A 6,020-nucleotide genomic window follows, 5' to 3' on the forward strand; every position below is an offset into this window, starting at 1 on the left:
ACTAACACATCAGCAGTGATTTTTTGTATTCTCATAATATAAAGCACTCTATAATATGTACATCAAGCTAAGGCCTTCCCCGAAAGAAGGGTCTCATTTGTAATCAACTGCAATACTAGTGGATTCATTTAAACCGGGCTAGGCCCCATGGTTTTTCCCCCTTTTTCAGGATTTTACCACGTAAAAATCTCGGTGTCTCTCATAAATGCTACACCCTTTCTCTTTTTTGATTGCGTGTCAGATTTTCGTACAAAGCTGAGACGCTAAACTTTATATTTCTCTACCGCCGCGAATACTCCATGGTGCAATATATATATTACATCTACTTTAGAGCAAAAGAGCATAAACTACTTAACAAAATGTTCAATTCATCCTCTTGAGTATTTTATGATTCAAAAATCTTATAAAAAAATATTTCATCAACCAGGAGTTTGACAACCTCAACCATCATAAATTTACAATGATTTTAAAATTATAGTAAGTTATTTGCCTTAGTGCCTTAGCATAGTTAATCAAGTCCTACAACCTTAACCGTAAAATCAAGAATTCAAAACCGTAAAATTATTGTATATTATACTATAAAAGTGACAATCATCTTTTATTATCGAACTTTTGAAAGCGACTTTTGAGCGAGTTAATTCACAGACTCCCATACACCATATATATAAAAGCTTTGAACTCAAAACCTCTTGATTGAAAATCTAAGTTTCCAATGAACGGGTCAATGTATGTTCCACATGTATTGTCACAATCATTAATGAAATAATTTCATATGGAATTGATTATCATCCGATCTGTCTCAAACAAGTCCAAAATGTAAAAACTTTTTGAACTCTTCAATGAACATCAACTCATATGTATCAAACTTTACTAAACCCTAAATCAAATGGAAGGAGACCACAAGTCATTGATACTCAGCTTCATAATAACTTCCTTACGAAAGAGGTCTCAGTGCACCTTCCCATACATTCACATGGTTAATAATGTCTTGGAGCCGGTCCCTCCATATTTTTTGCCAGGTAAAAGTAGAACCCACCCACGCTGTCGTGTAGCCAACTTTAGCCCTACCAAGCGAAGGACACACAAATCTGTAGCCGGTTGTCGGGCACAACTTATCATCACTACAGGCAGCCATTACTCTCACCTTCAACGCAACAATTACAGTCACAGCAGAATGAGTATAACTCTTCAAAAGTTTCAAACTTCAAAGTAGAAAGAAAGCAGTAAAAACCAAAAAGTAGGGAGCAGTGGTGATTTACTGCTATTGCATAGACGTCACAGAAAAAACAGCGATGAAAAACCCCAAAAGCTGTAACAGGTCGCTCTCGCAATTCTAAAAAAACATGGATAGAAAGAGGAGGAGAGAGAAATAGGGGTGGAGGAGTAGTGAGTAGCTTTTGGGTTGCGAGCAAGTAGAGAGGATCTAGCCATCAAGGAGCTTGGCTAGCCTCAACAGCGAAGTACTGGACATTGACGGAGGCGAGGTGGAAGACAAGGAAAAGTCATTTCTACTTCTCTTTTTTCCCCCCTTTCTTGCCTTTTGTCTCCATTAGTATCTCGTTTGAAGATTGTGCAGGGGAAGTCGCTTTGTTGGCATTTTATCTGTGTCTTTGGGAGATGGGAAGAATCAGCTCATCTTTAATCCATCCTCCTATTGTTTGTGTTTATTTTTCTGTCTGCGAATACATGGTGGCTTCTGGTTCATCTTACTGAGCAAAAGTTGATATAAGTAAAAGAGCCCTTTGTTTCTTTGTCTTAAGGGTATTAAGATGGAATTTTGATTTCGGCATCTGGGTGAGTAAGAATAGTGGGTTTGCTTTCCTACGCCAAAATTTCATCTTGTAATCTATCTTCTTTTCCATCTTCTGCAGCCTACCGTTAATGTTGGAAAAATGAGTGTTCAGCTGGTGATGGAAGTGTTGCAGTTGAATGGCCAAGCTTTTCAAAAGAGCCCAAACTGGTATCAAGCGCAGCAAGAGGGTAGAGAAAAAGCCCTGTTCTTTTAAGAGTGGAAAGCACGGGAAAAGGAAAAGTAGCAGAGCAGGAAGGGGAGGAGGAGGAGGAGAAGAGGAATACGGAGAGCCTGGATCCAAGGAGGAGTCAGACTCACCTTCACCCAAACCAAAGCGAAGGAGAGCGAGAAAGAGAGCTTCACCATCACCTGCAGCCTCCGTACTTCCCCTTCCCTTCTTCCTCTTCCCACTATGCTCGCTTATCGGAGAGGCAGCCGCGTGCGATGAGGACCGCCGCCAACGCCGGCGGTGGAGGCGAGATAGTAGAAGTACAAGGCGGCGGCCACATTGTACGAGCAACAGGGCGAAAAGACCGACACAGCAAGGTATGCACGGCCAAAGGCCTCAGAGACCGGCGCGTGCGCCTCTCTGCTCACACCGCAATCCAGTTCTACGACGTGCAAGATCGACTGGGCTACGACCGACCAAGCAAAGCTGTTGACTGGTTAATCAAGAACGCCAAACCGGCCATCGACCGACTCGCTCAGCTCCCTCCATGGCGCCCTCCCGACCCCTCACCGCCTCCTCCTACCGCGACCGAGAAAACCCTCCTTTCTTCTGAAACCGGTGACTATGCTTCTGCTTACGGCTTCTGCAGCAGTTCCAGCTTGCTCCCTCCTTCGCTCGATTCAGATTCCATCGCCGACACCATCAAATCCTTCTTCCCTATGACCGCTGCCGCCGCCGCTGCCTCTACCTCTTACCACTCAGCATTCGGCGGAAGCAGCAGCCATGCCGAGGATCTCAGTCTCTCTCTCCAATCCTTCCAAGATCCCATTTTTAACCAACAACAGAGCCGCACTGCTCCCGCCCATCAAGGCCTTTTCGCCTGTGCTGCTCCTCAGGCCTTCGAAACCGGCGCTTCCACATGGCCGGAACCCAGCCAAAGAGCGGCCACGTGGAATCTGGTTCAAAACCAATTTTTTACACAGTGGGGAACCCTTCAGTCCAGTAACCCTCCTTTGATTCGTGCAATGGCGGACCCAATCGCTCTTTCTTCCGCATCCGGTCACCAGATGCAGTTCACAGCTTTCCGGCCGAGCTCAACCTCGCCGTCGCCAGTCTTCCGAACAGCCGCTGGCGAAGTGATTGGGTTCTCTGGGTACCATATCCCTGCACGAATACAGGGTGGGGAGGAGGAGCACGCCGGAGGCGTCGCTGACGCACCGCCCTCTGCTTCCTCTGCTTCGCGCCATTGATGGAAAGAAGTAAGAAGAGGGACTGAAACTCCTACTAGCTTCTCCTCATCAGGTGAACATCCGTCAAAACCTCCACTTTCCAATCATTTCCGAGCTAAAAATTCGCTCTTTTCTTTCTCATGGTTAGATTTGTCCGGAATTCTTCGCCGGGTGAAGCATCTGCAACTTCTCCGGGCTAAACCAGTTCCTCTGTTTCTCTTTCCCTTTGGTGCATATCTTGTTGTGAGGCTCCTGAAGCCATGTATCCGTACTGCTTAAATTTTTTCTTGATGTTGCTTTTTCTATTTTGCTACTGTCATTGTTGCTCTGCACTCATTTGCTGTGTTTATCATTATGTTATTATTAAGGAAAAAAAAACTTTTGCTGCTTCTCATTGCAAAATTATCTCTTTAAAAGACTATTCATGGCTGCCTCCTCTGGGGAAAGGAAGAAGAAGGTAGCTGAGCCTGAGAGGAGAGGATCTCGACTCTCGAGTGATGGAACAGTGGCAAAAGTTAGATATGAAAGCTTGATGTCATTTTCATGGTGACAAGGAGAGATCGAGCAGAGAGCCTTTCTCTATAATTGGGGAATGAGAAGTCGCTTTCCTGGTTTCTTGGTGACTTGGTAGCTTTGTGGTTTGCGTTCGAATGGAAAATGAGAATCTAAGAGACTAAGACGTGGTTTAGTGATTTGATTATGGGTTGGGAATGGAGACTGAGCTTGTCCTAATTAGAAGATTTGGAGAATAAAATAACTATTTATGTGATGACTGGCCATGCTTTTCTTGTTTGAGGTGGCTGAGGATGGGTCTCTTTCTCCTACAGTGGCATATTTATTTGCTAACCCACTCAATTAGATTCTGCTTTCTTGTCCACTGGAACAGCCAATTGTTCTCCTTACTCCATATCTTGCTAAAGGCTGTTTGGTTGGGTTGTTATATTAATTAATTATTTATTTTATATATTTAATAGTTATGTTAAGAAAAGATGTAAAATAAAAATATGGTGTTGAAAATATTTTAAATCTCTTATTATTCTTGTAAATGAAATACGCCCAAATTGATCTCATTTCTTTCTCATGTAATCATCACACTCTTTGGAGCTCAATCAGGATGCGTCACATCACCCGATACACAACGGTACATAGTAATTATACACAATAAATTGTTGACGTGTGGCGCAAACTGATTGTCCTCATGATGACATCCAATGACTGCACGTAATAATTTCACAAAAATCTGAGAGTACGGAATAATGGATATTGGATAAGAATGCAGAGTTCAATGGAGATGAATGTTGAGTTGAAGTCGTTGATTATGGCGACTTCATTTATGAGCTTTTTTTTATTATTTTTAAAATTTTATATTAGAAAGTAATAAGAAAGATGTCCTAAACGAAACCTTTATCTTCACCATTCTATAAAGTCTCCTCCAATTCTTTTGACGACTCCTCAAATCTCCCTTTGTCTCCTCATTCGTTCTCTTACACAAAAAAGAGTGCGGGCAGGGGGAGAGATGGATTTAAAATGCTCTCCTAATAAATTAAAAAATATATATATGCATTGTATTTTATTTGCATATATTATAAAAAAAATTATTTTTTGTTGGATACATATTTGTCTATTTGTCATCATAAATGTCACACTTAATATATCAAAAAATTATATTGATCGGGCACAAATCTCAAGGTAAAAATCAAGTTGAAAACATCATAAATTAATTTGGAGATCATCTGAACTTCGATTTAAGCAAACTTGTAGTCGAACTGAACATCTCGGAAATACGAACCCAACAACACCAAATTCGATCTAATACGAGCTCAAATGAGTCTAAATCAAGGACTTGAAGCACTGTTGGAAGGTTCAAACCACAATTTGAATTACTAAATGATTTTCAAATGTGACATGCTTATAGTCGAATCGAGCGGCTCGACGAGACGAATCCAACAAACCCAATATCATTAAATTTCGATATCATTAGAGCCTTCAAATATTTGATAAACGGTCCACGATCAAGAGATTCAACATTGGCCGTCCATTCAAACCACTCCCAATTCACCCTTGATCTTTCATCTATTTACTGACCATGCCACTCTTAGAAAACTATAAATAGTCCATCATTTCTCTTTAGAATTGGCCACAAGGGGGGAAGAAGAGACCCAAGCAAGAAGAGAGAAGAAGGAAAGAAGAAAATGAGGGAAGAAGCTCCTCCTCGACTCTTCCCTCCTCCTCGACCACCGTCGGAGTTTCGCTGGACTTTTCAAGTGACGTCGAAGTTCCGCTTGACTTTTTAAGTGATGTCGAAGTTCCGCCCGACTTTCAAGGGACGCCGGAGTTCTGCCCGACTTTCAAGTGACACCGAAATTCAGTCCCACTTCCAAGTAACGCCGAAACTCTGCTCGATCACCAAGTGACTCTGAAGTTTTGCCCGAATATCATCTAACGGCGGAGTTCTCCCCAGCCGCCATATTACTTCGGACTTCTACCCAACACAGGACCTCTACTCATCGCCAGATTTCTACCCAACGCTAGACTTCTGCCCCTTATCGGACTTTCGTCGGACATCTATTTGATACAAGATTTTTATCCATTGCTGGACTTCTATTTGACGCCCCCTTTTTTACCTCCGTTGTTAGACAACGATCCTTCTGACTTACGTCACCCACCGACTACAAGTTCGTTAGAGGAGCAGGCGTGATACGATGGTATGCTAGACTAGGATTAGTCACATCAAAGGCCTTTCCCCAAAAAAAGGCTTCATTTGTAATCGACTGCAAATAATAGTGGATTCATTCAAACTAGGCTAGACCCAATGGTTTTTCTCCCTTTT

At 42.4% G+C, this 6,020-nt stretch overlaps 1 pseudogene; it reads left to right on the top strand.

The window, feature by feature from the left end:
* The first annotated feature begins 1,083 nt into the window (after positions 1 to 1,083).
* Positions 1,084 to 3,578, top strand: LOC110094779 (annotated as a pseudogene).
* The last annotated feature ends 2,442 nt before the right edge of the window (positions 3,579 to 6,020 follow it).

This window comes from Dendrobium catenatum, unplaced genomic scaffold, assembly GCF_001605985.2.
Source record: "Dendrobium catenatum unplaced genomic scaffold, ASM160598v2 fragScaff_scaffold_659, whole genome shotgun sequence".
In the NCBI taxonomy this organism is placed as follows: Eukaryota; Viridiplantae; Streptophyta; class Magnoliopsida; order Asparagales; family Orchidaceae; genus Dendrobium; species Dendrobium catenatum.